Source organism: Xiphophorus couchianus, chromosome 5 (genome assembly GCF_001444195.1).
Source record: "Xiphophorus couchianus chromosome 5, X_couchianus-1.0, whole genome shotgun sequence".
Taxonomy (NCBI): domain Eukaryota; kingdom Metazoa; phylum Chordata; class Actinopteri; order Cyprinodontiformes; family Poeciliidae; genus Xiphophorus; species Xiphophorus couchianus.
The window spans coordinates 19,946,319-19,960,749 of record NC_040232.1 but is presented as its reverse complement, the minus strand read 5'-3'; positions in this window follow the sequence as shown (position 1 = coordinate 19,960,749).

Genomic DNA, 14,431 nt, shown 5'->3' with positions numbered 1-14,431 from the left:
CAGAAGAAAAGGTGCCACAGATGGTCCAGAGGTCAATGTGAGGATAAGGTAAAACATGCTATGTGCTTTCTTCAACGGCCACACCTATTGGATGAATTATGACATATACACACAGACATTTCAGTTTTTCTCTCTTTTTTTTTGACAGGAGAGGGACAAAGATATTTTTATTTAATCGAGATCTCATTTCGGTTTTCAGCAAAGGCTCTCGGTTTAATAGGATTTCCTTGAATATTAAAAGGAAAATGAAACTATGTTAATATAATAAAGTAGCTTCCTTCTGGCTCACATGTGGCAATAATTAAGTCCCAAGAGTGGTGCTGAATGCGTGCGTCGGCGTGTGTGTGTGCATGGATGTGTGCGCCTGCCTGCATACTATAAGCACATGTTTAATAAAGCAATGTCAGTTGTTAACTACTTTTAATGAGTTTTTGCACAAAGCTCTTCATCTTTTTAAAATCCTAATTCAGTCATCGCTGTCTGTCAAGTGGACATATTTTGACATGGACATCCAGGGGTGTGTGTGTGTGTGTGTGCGCCTGTGTCTTCAAGTGGAGTGCGAAATTTATGCAGACTTTGCTTGCAGCAGCACCTGCAATTAATGGAAATCAATGATGTGCCTGCTCCAAGACTGCAAGGGGAGAGAAGTTTTAAGTTAATTGCCGTCAAGAAAGTCGCCACTAGTCGTAAATAGAGCGTGGGATTCTAAAACCTATAAGTATGAAATCTGTGACAGAAAAGGCAGCTCTAGAGGCAAAAAAGGAGAAACAACTGTGGTTACACTTTAGATTCAAAGCAAAATAATCTGTGCTCAGCTTATGTGCACCACTTTCAAAATGAGGATAAAACTGGTCATGCATTGGCAATCCTACCTTAATTGAAGCTGGGCACAGTTTTAATGCGGCACACATGGTAATGATCTGTGAGCTTTATTATGCAGATGGGGTCTTTCAGAGAAATACGTATTCTATTAATAAATAGTATAACTTAGTAATGTGCTTTGCTAAGAGTGTTTAACTTTAAACTGAATAAAATCAATTATGTAATGAGTTTTCCATGTCAAAGAATGATATGAAAATCTTTTTTTTCAAGGGATAAATTGATTACTGTTCTCGCCTGCATGCAATAGTTTGCCTACATCCAGGTTGCTTTTCCATTTTTATGAAAGCAGAAAGTTGTAATTTGGTTGCTAATGTGTGCAGCAGGAGCTTGTCTCTTGCAGTCAATTCAGTGTAGTTTATTTATATTTCACAACACATCGCCTCGAGTGCCTGGAGAGGACAATAAGGTTTTTCACGGCATTATTGTGGAATTCCTGATAGTGAAGAATTACAATAGTCCAGCCTTGAAGTAACAAATACATCGACTACTTTTTCAGCCTCAGATGTGTACGAATGCTGAGTAAAGAGACAAACCCCTTTTCTCTCTCTGTCTTAAATCAAACAAAGAATTACCCATTTTTTAGTCTGTTTGTGTAATGTTGTTATAATGAGAGAATATGCCATAGATTTATTTGTCGGTTTCCTGCAAGTGTGCTACAAGAAGAGGAACAATTTACTGTTTATTAACCATCATCTGTGCATATGCTAACTAGGCTTAGCATGCATGACAGGATTCTGTAGTGGGGAAGGAGCTGCAGCTGAGCAGAGTCCAAGTGGAAGGCTGTGAGCAGCCTGTTGAAAAGCATGATTGTCAGTGCTAAGATCCTCCTCCTGACTCTGATTGGTTGTTTCTGACCGAGCGGCGTATTTTTGGAGATGGCAGTAAGATCTGAGAGAGGAAGCAGAGGAGGTCAATTTTTAATATTAGATGTGACAGTATATGCACACATACTGGAAATGGTGAGGCATTTTAAGTAGAATTTACTAGAAAACTAAGTCATCGCAAAGAAAAAGAAGTAGGCAATGGAATGAAAAATTAAATTATTCCCTGACTTATTAATGGAGATCAAAGCGCATACTGGAGAGTACCTGATTTAGATTTATAAAATAAATGATCTAATATTTGCCTGCTAATTGAAGTAAAATAAGGGGAAAGTGTTTATAAGTTGTTCTAGGACATCAATACAGTTCAAGTCAGATGCATAAAATCAAGATAATGGTTAGAAACTCTGTCAGAGGTGGCTCTTCTCTTGCTACCACCTGACTCTTATTCACTGTTACTGCGCTTTGAGGAACTCAAAATGCAGGGATTTCTCACAAACAACTTCAAACATGTTTTTCATATAAAATCTTAGACACGTGACTGATTTGTTCAATTTATTCTCATATTGTATATGTAAAATACTCCCATAAAGAGTTCCTGAGAGTTAATATCCCATTATATTGCCCCTGAACTCTAGTAGATTATCTGAGTTATAGAGATATGCAGTAAATCTCAGTACCTGATTTTCTGTTGTTAGCCTCCCAGATCTTACAGCTCCTGTTTTCCTCTTATCCCAGAAGCAGAGGGGCCGTTTAATGCTAAGTGCCAATTACTAGCTCTCAAGGTTAACGGGCCAAGCAAGCCCACTCTGTCTGCACTTGAAGAAGAATACTCACCTGGTTTCTGACCAGACAGTCTTGTTCGCTTTATTGTATCTTTCTTATTTTTATTGTTGTATTATTGATATTTCTCCTATGTTTGACTCCTTGTTGGTCATCCCTTATGTCTTCATCAAAGTCAATTTCTCTTCACAAAGCTGCAAACAGAGGCTGCACATTTAAAGGCACCATAACATTTGTGTAATCCAATAGATCCTCTAAACAGCCCAAGTTCATTCACATGGGTGCAGATGCGTCAGTGTCTGTATTGTGGTTGGTGTTTATGCATGCCGTCAGTGTATGTGCATTTGAGAGGATCTGATGTTTTGCAGGAATAGCAACTTTCTCTTCCATCTCTGTGTGCGTGCGTGCGTGTGTGCATGGGGGTGGGTGTGTATGTGAGAGAAGTAGCGATACGGGCCTTATGCTTCCCCTATGCGATCAAATCAAATGGACCCTCGTCTCCCAGTGAAGCTCATTCAAAAACGACAGCAGTGACTGACAGTTGCCGTGGGCGCTGAATGCAAACACAGAAGCACAAAACCAGAACTCAGATTTATCTGTCACAGAGCAGCAGAACAGCATGGCTGCTAGATGGATCTCAAGTTGGCCAGCTATATGCACTCAAGCGTGGTTATGCTCATAAGTGGCAGAAAAAGAAAGGAGTCTGGCTTCAGTAAGAGTTCATGACACTGGTGATCTGTAGAAGTGAGATGCTGATCTTTTTTTTTTTTTTGCGAGCATGGCTTTTGTTTCCTGTTTTTCGCCAGACAGGATATGACCTTGTTAATAGCAAATTGGGAGCTCTACCCTCCTAGTAATAAAAGATTATTGTAATTTTGCAGGTATGACTACACAGAAGCTCATTTCCATTAACAGGCAGACAAGCCCGTATGAAATTGTGTGGATGAGATGTTGAACATTAGATTGACAAATTCTGTTCTGCTGAAATAACTGTGTTAATATCCAGGGTTTAGTTTTTTGTTTGTTTTTAATCATTTAAAAGAGTCACATATTCAGAATGTTTAACAAGTTTTTAGGAGCAAGTTTCACATAAAATGACATTCTCTTCAAAACAACAAGCCCATGACAATTAATACTTAAAAACAATATAATTTTTTGATTTTTGAAGCATTTAGAGGCAATAAATTAAACTAATAATGGGCTTGGCTAGGATGAAACACATTTTAATTTGTAATTCATTTTCAATGTGGGCTATATTCCTCCAAAACAAAAAAAAAACCTTAAGCAATTGTTTTTCAACCAAAAGAGGAACAACTAAGAGTCAGCAGGCAGCTTGAGCTCTTACAACTAGAAACAAATCATCAGTCCTGAAATCCGGGTGTAGTGATGGACCCTAAGCTGAACATTCAGAACCACTTCAAAAAACATTACAAAGACGACCTTCTATCATCTGAAAAACATTTATAGAGTTAAATAACTAATGTCCCAAAAAGGTCTTGAGAAACAATCAGTGCGTTTATCTTTAGTTGAATTGATTACTGCAACCGTGTCTTCACAGGCCAAGCTGCTGCTTGATTTCTTACTAAAATTAAGAAAAGACAACACAGCAACTTTTTGAAGTCCTTACACCGGCTCTTCCAAAACAATGCTAAAATATGGTCTATTATCATTCTATGATAACCAGTATCAGGTGCCAGTCAATGTCTTGATGTATCAATTTGTTTTAGTTTTTTTTTTTTTTTTAAATATGAGAAGCCAAGTGAAAACGCTTAAAGCATGAAAGCTTCCTGTTGCTGAACTGCTTCTTTAACCTCCCTGATCTTTACAATAAAAATTTACAATTATGAAAAAAGGAATGAGAGCACAGGTTAAACAACCATTGATTCGATTTGTTTTTTGAAGTTGTTCTAATTTAAAATGAAAATAAATTAAGTACACAATGTGCACAAACAAATTTCTATTTATATGCAATGTTGAAAGAGAAACACTTACACAGAAAATGTATTAAATAAATTACATAGATGGTACATTTTCATTTGTTATTGTAAGGTTTATCTTTTGCACAGAAGACTCAAATCAATTTAATGTTTCAATAATTCATTTAATCTACCACCAACACATTCTGACCCTGAGATTTGAGAAAGATCATACATACAAGCTCACTGAAGGATACGTGAGTTAATTATGCAAATACGTTCTGAAAAGAATATCGCTATATCTACAGACATTGGCAATAATAAATAAAGCTGCAAACATCTTTACACAGCTGTAACTAAAGGAGAAATAATAGTTGAGTAGAGCTTTGAGAGCTAGCATGCACATACATTATATTTCACAAATGTTTACTGTGTCAAAAAGAAATTCAGTTGAAGGGGATTAAACTGTTATCACTGCAGCACTGATGGCATGTGGAACATCAACGGTGTTGAAACATTCAGCTCACAAGAGCATATGTTGTACATTGGGTTCATTGAAATGTTACATTAAAACATTTTGACAACATTTTTGATAAAACTAACCCCTTCACATAACACAAAAGACTGTTTTAGCATAATTATTGACCAGATCTGGCCTGTTTTATATATATATATATATATATATATATATATATCGGTATGTAATAACAGGTTTCCATGCATTTCTTGGACTTAAATGGAGCTGATGCAAAAAATATTGAAAATGCTCATTTGTGTGTTTGTTCAAGTCTAAAAAATATATATATCATAAATCTCAAACTGTGTTTTAAAGTATTGTGTTGCGTCATCAGTTTCAATGCAGCTAGTTAAATTTTCAATTACAGCTGATTCTAAAGTCTGGAGCTCTCCGCTTATGGTGCTGCCTCTGCGACATTGTGCCTCTGAAAAAGTGAACGATAATGGATGGATAATGGATTATTAAGTATAATTCAATTTCTGTGATTTACCAGAGTAACTGCTAATGACAAAAAAAAACCCCCAAAAACATACAAATTCTAGGAATTCTGATGTTAAAATTTGTGCTCCAGTTCTGGCCAGCATTGTTACTTTGATGCATCAGCTATGTAGTTTCTCTGAACAACTTTCACCAGAATACCCCAATATTATGGAGTCATGCAGTGATAGTATAAGTCTCATTTCTCTGTACATAACAAGCTTACAGGAGCTCAATTCTACTAGCAAAATGTATTTTCAGGGAGAGTCTGTATCATGTCATTCAAAATTTGTTTGCACACAAAATAACATTGGTTAGTCCTAAAAAGTCACTTCTATTGGGAACATTGAATGCTCACAAAACAAAACTAAAAACTTTCTTGACAATTCTGTGGAGATACTTATTCTTTAACTTCATTGCGGTTAACTGTATACTTTTACTGCAGTTGTTTTGTGTTTAGAAACATATTGATTTATGCTAATGTGAGCGAGATGCAAACTATATAGACGAGCAGAATAACTAGGGGAGAAGATGTTTATTTTTATGTGACTTCGAAGACATCTGAAATTCATATACACCAATATTCAAATTTTTTTTTTTTGTTTACTGGCAAATCTACTTTCAAGTAAACAACATTTAATTATAATATCAATATATCATATTGCTTGTCATACCTAATTACAAGCCAGGTTACTTTTATACTTTCTTGATAAGCACTCTAAAGAAAGTATGTAAGTGATAAGGATTAAGATGATGCTGTTATCAAAATAGTATGATTATATATACAGTACATTATCATACTATGCCTTCCTGCTTAAGTAGTCATGACTCAAAAGACTGATTTGGACACTATAACATGTTAGCATATGCCTTAAAAAGGAATAGTATGTATCTATGTATTTATCTTTCTACTTGGCTTTAATTGTATTGGATCTTTGTACCCAAAAGCATATTTTTTATGTCTCAAATAATTTTTTTTCTGTTTTTTGCTGTATCCTTCAGTACAGAAGAAATACAAATCTGAGTGTTAACTTTAACATTTTGCCATAAACACACAAAAAAGTAAACCAGCTCCAAGTTGAACTGGCTCCACATTTAAATTCTCCTATGAAATTAGTTCCCACCTACTGCGGTTAAACACCCTCTTTTCCCAAATAGCCTTCACATTTGGGCAGTGCACATGCTCAGCGTGTGTGCTGTTTTCACACACACTGGAGAAAATGCATCAACCAACATCAGAGACTAAATGAATGCTGCAGCAACAGATTACACGTTTCTTTGCCCTTGTACACGCATCTCATTTTTTTATTTGTCCATTTCACTTTTTCAAGGACAGTTTGTGGTCATTTTTTGCAATCGTGGCTGGTTTTCCTCGCCCCCTGCTTTCCTTTCTTGTGCTGTCAATTTGTTATCATCTTGGTACCAAAAAAATGTTTTTCCTACCTACATGTAACAAACATTTAATCAAAAGCCTTGTAGTGTCCAATAGGAAACATTGTTTCCTCTCAGCTTCATTATGAGAAATTTCCTTTCATATTTTCAACAAGCTCTTCTTCTAAGCAGATTTCAGCGTATTTATATAAAATCACTTGTTACTTTACACTGATTATCCACTTTCCTCTCCTTGTACCTAATCCTTTACCTTGTTCTTTTCTCAATTTAAGAGTCCCTGAACTTCATGAAGTAGTAGCATCTGCATTTCTCAATATCTCATTTTCAATAGAGCAAACTTTCTTTATAAAAAGAACTGTTTTTGTAATACTCTTGACTGGTGAAGGTCTGTCCTTCAGGTGAGTGTAGCATTGGTTCTTGCCTATGAAAACAACCTTGCTTTATAGGAGTACTTTGCCATTTTGTAGCTTTCTTTGCAACGTATAAAAAACAAACACAAGCAATGACAACTGATTGTACAAAGAGCATAGAGTTTTTTGATCAACTGTACATCAAGTATTAAGTATAGTATGGGAGCAACTTGGGCTGCACAGTGGCGCAGTTGGTAGCACTGTTGCCTTGCAGCAAGAAGGTCCTGGGTTCGATTCCCGGCCGGGGTCTTTCTGCATGGAGTTTGCATGTTCTCCCTGTGCATGCGTGGGTTCTCTCCGGGTACTCCGGCTTCCTCCCACAGTCCAAGAACATGACTGTCAGGTCAATTGGTTTCTCTAAATTCTCCCTAGGTGTGAGTGTGTGTGTGAATGGTTGTTTGTCCTGTATGTCTCTGTGTTGCCCTGCGACAGACTGGCGACCTGTCCAGGGTGTACCCCGCCTCTCGCCCGGAATGTAGCTGGAGATAGGCACCAGCAACCCTCCCGACCCCATTAGGGACAAGGGTGAACAGACAATGGATGGATGGATGGGAGTAACTTAACAGCTCACAGCAGTGCTTTCTGTATGTTCCAGTATCTCTTAATTAGTAATAAAAATAAAAGGGTTAGCAAAAGCAAACATGGATACCTCTTGTCAGCCAAAGGCCATTATTAATGTTAATTACACACTAAAATGTTATATTGAATGAGGTCTGCACCATCAACCTGTTAACACCCACTCTCATTCATCTATCAAGAAAAACTAAAAGCTTGAAAGCTTTCAAGTTATTAAAGTTTTTTTTTTTTTTGTATTTACAAAGGTACCATTGTTTTGTGAAATGCATTATAAAAGTCCAGGCTTTAGAATTCATAATCAAGTGAAAGATTGTAATTACATTTTTGGTTAAATAAATAAAAAAACTGAAAAATGTCCTACAAATTAAAAACTAACAAATTTTGCTTGCTGGCAAGCTGGCTATATCATTATGTGACCCAAAATATTTAAACCAGAACAAACTGGAATCAAAGACTTATCTCCAAAATGTATTCAAAGGTAAAATAAGACTGTTCTTGCAAACTTCTACTATAGTGGTAAAACAATTGTTCCGTGGAACTGCATTCATTTATCACACTAATATTGAATGACCATTAACTAACAGTGCAGGTAAGGTCTGCCACATCTGGGGATTTAAACCAGCAAAAAAAAAAACACTTCAGTATGCACACATGCAGAAATAAACATTCATTGAACATATAATTAAAAGTCCCTGCGTTTTCAAAAATGGAACTCAACTTGCAATAAATCACATGCAAGAAATGAACATCCCACCCTAACCCCCCGTCCCATGTGGCAGAGATCCCTGTTAAAGGCTCAGTTAGCTATTACAAATATGTAGGCAGACGAAAACAGTATTTGGAAGAAAATAAAAATATTGTTTTGTTTGTTTCCAAGTTTAACACATTGTACAGAACTAATGCAAAGAAAGAATCTGGAGAGAAAGATAACATCTGGCAAGTCTCATCTGCCCCTGAGTCGACGACCATGGGATAAACAAGCGCATGTTGACAGAATCCTTTTAGCACATTCCTGTGAAAAGTGCAAAGCGTGAACTCGGCGCACACGGGTAAACTGTTAAATGATTATGCTCAGACAAATGCACACACAGACACATACCAACGTTATGTGGTCCTGCTGAGAGGGATGTGTCGAGCTGCACATTTCCATGGAGCCACAAGCTACGATCACTATCAACCAGCCTGGCTTTGATGTATAAGCCATCATTGCCTCCAAAACTCTCCCCGTTTTGTTTCACAGTAATATAGATGACTACCATTCCAAAGCTCGACAAAAACATGGCTGTGTGCGCGTGTGCCTGCCGAAGGTTTTCTGTTAGAAATTGTGCCGTCTGTGTGTTTGAGTGTGCAGTTATGTCTGTTTCTGTAAATCTGTTTGTACTCTGAGTGGAGATAGAGGCTCGTTTGCAGTGTCATTTCGTGATTGCGCAGCGGGTTTGACAACATCAAAAGAGCAAAGACAAAGCCTGGTGGCTGGAAGAGCGTCTTCATCCCTGCTTATCATTGTTTAACTTAACTGCTTTATCAAGATTGAACTGACGTTTGTTGAGCCCATTAGATGGATTGAAGCCACCACATTTCTCTTCCAGCCTGTATGTTTGCTTTATTTTTTGTTTAAAACAAAGATATGTATCATTTCTGCGACAGACTGGCGACCTGTCCAGGGTGTACCCCGCCTCTCGCCCGGAACGTAGCTGGAGATGGGCACCAGCAACCCTCCCGACCCCATTAGGGACAAGGGTGAACGGAAAATGGATGGATGGATGGATATGTATCATTCCTCCTCCACCCACATACATCTGCAGATTTAAAAGCTGCTCCCGCTGTGACCAGTTCACAGCAAATGTTTGCAGATGAGATGGCATCAAACACTTAGAACATCACACTCATTTATTGCAATTATTCAAAGTTACAAAGATTAAATTGTGTGAGACCAAAGCTGGCAGCAATAAAACACAAACACCTTTCTATTGGAATGAACCTGAAATGTAAAAAAAAAAAAAAGAAGCATAATATGCACTGTTATCCCAACATAACTTGGACTTACACACCTAGGGCATAACTGCACACACATTTGCAAAACAGTGCCTTGAAACTAAAAAACAACTGAAGAAGTAGAATTAAAAGACAAAACAATAAAAAATACTTGCATTGCAACAAATGCTTTTTATTAACGTATTTGTGGAAAAAAAGGGGAAAAAACTGAAATAAGAAATATTTTAACGTTTCAATAATGCTATTGAATCATTTTTGGTTTAACTTGGAATGCTATTTTATGACTTGGGCTGCACAGAGGCACAGTTGTTAGCTCTGATGCCTTGCAACAAGATCTTGGGTTTGTATCCCAGCCTGGGGTCTTTCTGCATGGAGTTTGCATGTTCTCCCTATGTGGATCCTCCAACCATCCTAATTCTATGTGTGTGAATGCTGGTTGTTTACCCTGTCTAGCAGTCCATCCTTCCTACGATGGACTGCTGACCTGTCCGGGACGTGTCCCACCTCTCACACGTTGACTGGTGGAAATGGGCACCAGCCAACCTCGTGACCCTGCAAGATAATGGACAGATGGGCTATTTTATGAATGCGTGAGCAATGGTCATGTTTTCTTTGGATGGTTATTTACATTACACAGGAAATGGAGGGAGGGGAATGATCATCAATGGGATGGCAATGATCTTCCTGTGAAACACATCCAGAGAACGGAACATGTGAAGCATTTCTGGACAGAGTAAATTTCACTTTCGCTTTTTCAACACTTCACATTTATTCCCAACAGTCAATCTGAGCAAAAATGCTTCACGTGTTTCACACAGGAAGATCATCATTCCAGTGTAAACATTGTTTTCTTTGTAAATAACAGCACATAAACATAACAAGTGTCTAATGGTTCATAAAATGCTGTTCTTATGAAACAATATGATGATTGAAGATTGGATTTGTTTTAATGTAATAAGTTGTTAGGTTGTAAGCTTATACTAAATGAAGTTGCCAAGAGAGTTTACTGCAGTTAGGATATAAGGTTAATATCTTAACAGAATCTCACTTAAAAGATCTTGAATATTACTGGTGGTCATTTTGACATTTAATTGGATGTCTCAGAAGGGATCAAGGTCACACACCCATTATTCTGCCATGTGTTCCTGAAATTCTAATAATCCTTTCCATGGCACTGATCTTTATACTCTATTTGCCTCTTAGTTCCGAGAACATTTCTCACTTGCCCACATGGAATGGATATTTCCTCCCCCCCCCCCCCCCCCCCCCCCCCCCCAACACATATCAAAATAATAAACATCGTGCTGAATCTTCGTATAGTTATGCCAAGGAGTTAATGATCTTGAGCTTTAAATGTTGAATTTGCTTCATTTACATTTTTTAAAATTAATTATTTGAACTCCTACAACTAGGCTCCCAGATGTTCTTGACACATTTTAATTGCCATCATGGATTTTGGATTTATTTTTTACTGATATTTGAGCCCTTAAAGTATTTTGTGAGCTTGTAGAATTAAAATGTAAAAATACTTTGCATAAGTAAAATAAATTATTTATTTTCACGGCCCTCTAGTAGTATTTTATTTTATTTTTTTGAAGATTTTCAGATGGAAAACAAAAATTCCAGCTCATGCACCGGTGTTCCACTAAGAACGCTGCAAGTTTGCTCAAGAAACCATTTTCATGTTGGATTAGTTTTGATCAATGAAACCACTGCTTACACCTATGTAAGCAACTTTATTTTTTCTTGTTCAATTCACTTCCGCCGACAGCATCTTTGAAAACGACAAGCAGTCACGCAGCGTGCAATTATCAGGAAGCACTTTGCATTTGATGTTTTTTTCATACAAAAATGTAATAGCTTTCTATTTGAGTATTCTCCGATGTAAACTAAAACCCCGCAGAAAGATAAACAGCGATTGCACTTCAAAAAGAAAGCTGTTGCAGGAAGTGTCTTCGTGTTCTGCTATTCCTTTAGAAACAATAAACACAATCTTTTAACTTTCAAACTCTCCACGGTGGCATGGCAGCAACTCACTCAGCACGGGCAAGGCAAGAAGCTTTGAAGGAGAGCGAAAGGAACTGAAAGAGACAGCATCTGAAAATAAACATTTCTCCTGAGATGCATAGTTTCTGTGTATGGACCATTTTGATGACAACAATCCCTTTGAATCTTTGTGTGTATTTTCCATAGCGCAATATTTTGGTATCTGTGCCATTAAACTTTGTGCCTCCATCAAAACAACGTTTTTCTCAACACTAGTGCAGTTGAGCTCTTATGTAAGGAAAACTTGATTTGCTCATTATGTTAATATATCTTTGTACATGTTTGTCAGCATAAGGCTTACTGAAATCACAAATTACCTTTCTTTGAGTCAGATCATGTCTCATCCATGCTTAGTTATGGACGTATAAGCAAGAAACACTGATGAAATGAGGTTCGAGTTCCAGCGCAAATGGATGGTAAGATATCTCCTGAAGAGAAAGTGGAGTTTGTGACGCTCGGATGGGCCTTTGAGGTATTTTTAGCTAATTTTTGACACTGAATTGAATACTGTTTTTACCATTTGGATTGATCCTAGATTAGTAGCACACTGCAGAGGAACAGGGTGGCTGCTCATTCTTGATCCTTTGTTTGCAAATTGATGATATTGTGGATAGCGTATTAGGTCAAGGGTGTACAAGTAGTTACCACGGGCCCATCCATCCATCCATCCATCCATTGTCTGTTCACCCTTGTCCCTAATGGGGTCGGGAGGGTTGCTGGTGCCTATCTCCAGCTACGTTCCGGGCGAGAGGCGGGGTACGCCCTGGACAGGTCGCCAGTCTGTCGCAGGGCAACACAGAGACATACAGGACAAACAACCATGCACACACACACTCACACCTAGGGAGAATTTAGAGAAACCAATTGACCTGACAGTCATGTTTTTGGACTGTGGGAGGAAGCCGGAGTACCCGGAGAGAACCCACGCATGCACAGGGAGAACATGCAAACTCCATGCAGAAAGACCCCGGCCGGGAATCGAACCCAGGACCTTCTTGCTGCAAGGCAACAGTGCTACCAACTGCGCCACTGTGCAGCCCCGTTACCACGGGCCATTAGACTTTATAATCCTGTAACAATGGGAGGGGGATGGATACAGAACAGGAAATTTCATGTCTTGTTCCCTGTCTTGTTGTTGCTGTGGCTTTCTTATTGTGCAGTTTTATTATGTTTTTAATTATTATTTTTTTAAAATCTAGTAGTTTTACTAGACTGAGTGCCCACCATGCAACTCAATGGTCAATCGGGTTTTCTGGTTTAGGGCAAATCATTTTAAATATTGTTTATTTTATTGTGTTTTGCTAAGCTGCTTAAGTACTAACAAGGTACTAAACTAATATAAATTAGTTTTTCATAAAGTTGATGACTGGTAAAGAGTCCGTTTACACTGGCAATGAGTGTGTTCTTCTTGATCAGTGTTTTGCCTTTAATTCCTTTTGCGATACTACGATATGAAATGGAGTACTATTTTCAGAAATGCTTTGCAGATTCGAACTGATATATCAGTATGCTCCAAAATAACTTGTCAGCAAAAAAATTCACAGCTTTTCTGCTTGTAAAAGGCAAACATCACAACAAATGTATCACACTAACACACGTCAAACTAGTAATTTTAAGCTTTTCTGTTTTTTCGTTCAGTGATGATACATTTTTAATTGAAAAACGCCATGACATCCTCCTGATTTACTGTTTTTGTTGAGAAGAATTGACAATGAAGTCAGATAAAAATAATGAATATCATAGCACATTTCGTGATGGTTGTTGTGACAGTAACACATTCAAAACTACAATGCTGTTGCTTTTTTCCAGACACTTGAAAAGCCTCCAAATATAATAAATTGGAAGGCATCGAACTAAATATTACAATTGTTGCTGTGGCAGAAAAATGTTTGAACATTTGTCAAGTGTATTTACAAATGCAGCTCATATTCCTTTGTTTGTAGAATTTCTGTTATAATGCTGTACCCATAACCTTCCCCTTCGCCCTACAATACCAAAACAACTCCCATCTCCAAATAAGCAAAAATGTGGAATTAGTGCTCATATAGAGAGAAATAATGCATTCAAATGTGTACACTGTCTTCGATATAGTGTCATGTTTTATGAGCATATTGACATTTAGCGAAGCTATGATTAACCAATTCCAGAGGGAGATGTGCTGCAAATGAGGAGGTTTTCCAGTGCCCCACCTTTACTTGCCTCAGTTTTTGATTTTTTTATCAGACAAGAAGGTGCTAAGGTGGTGAGAAACCAGCCACAAAATTTTATCCATGGAGGTATTGTAATGGTTACTTGGTACAGTACTAGCTGCTTTCAAGAGAACCACAGTCAGATTATCGCCACTGGCCCTGTCCGTCTATTTAAACCCAAGTCTACCTATTTGCTGATGGCCACACCCAGTGGGATAATGTTCCATGTCACAAAGCTCAAATTACCCCTACATGGTGAGCCTGACAATGCACTTTAGGGAAGATCTCAGTCCAATAGAGCACCTTTGAGACATAATGGAATGCAACATTCCTGTTACTGAGGTGCAGCTGACAAATTTACTGCAGCTTTGTGATGATACTATGTGAAAATTTTCCAAAATCCAGAAATACTTTCTGCCTTTAAAAC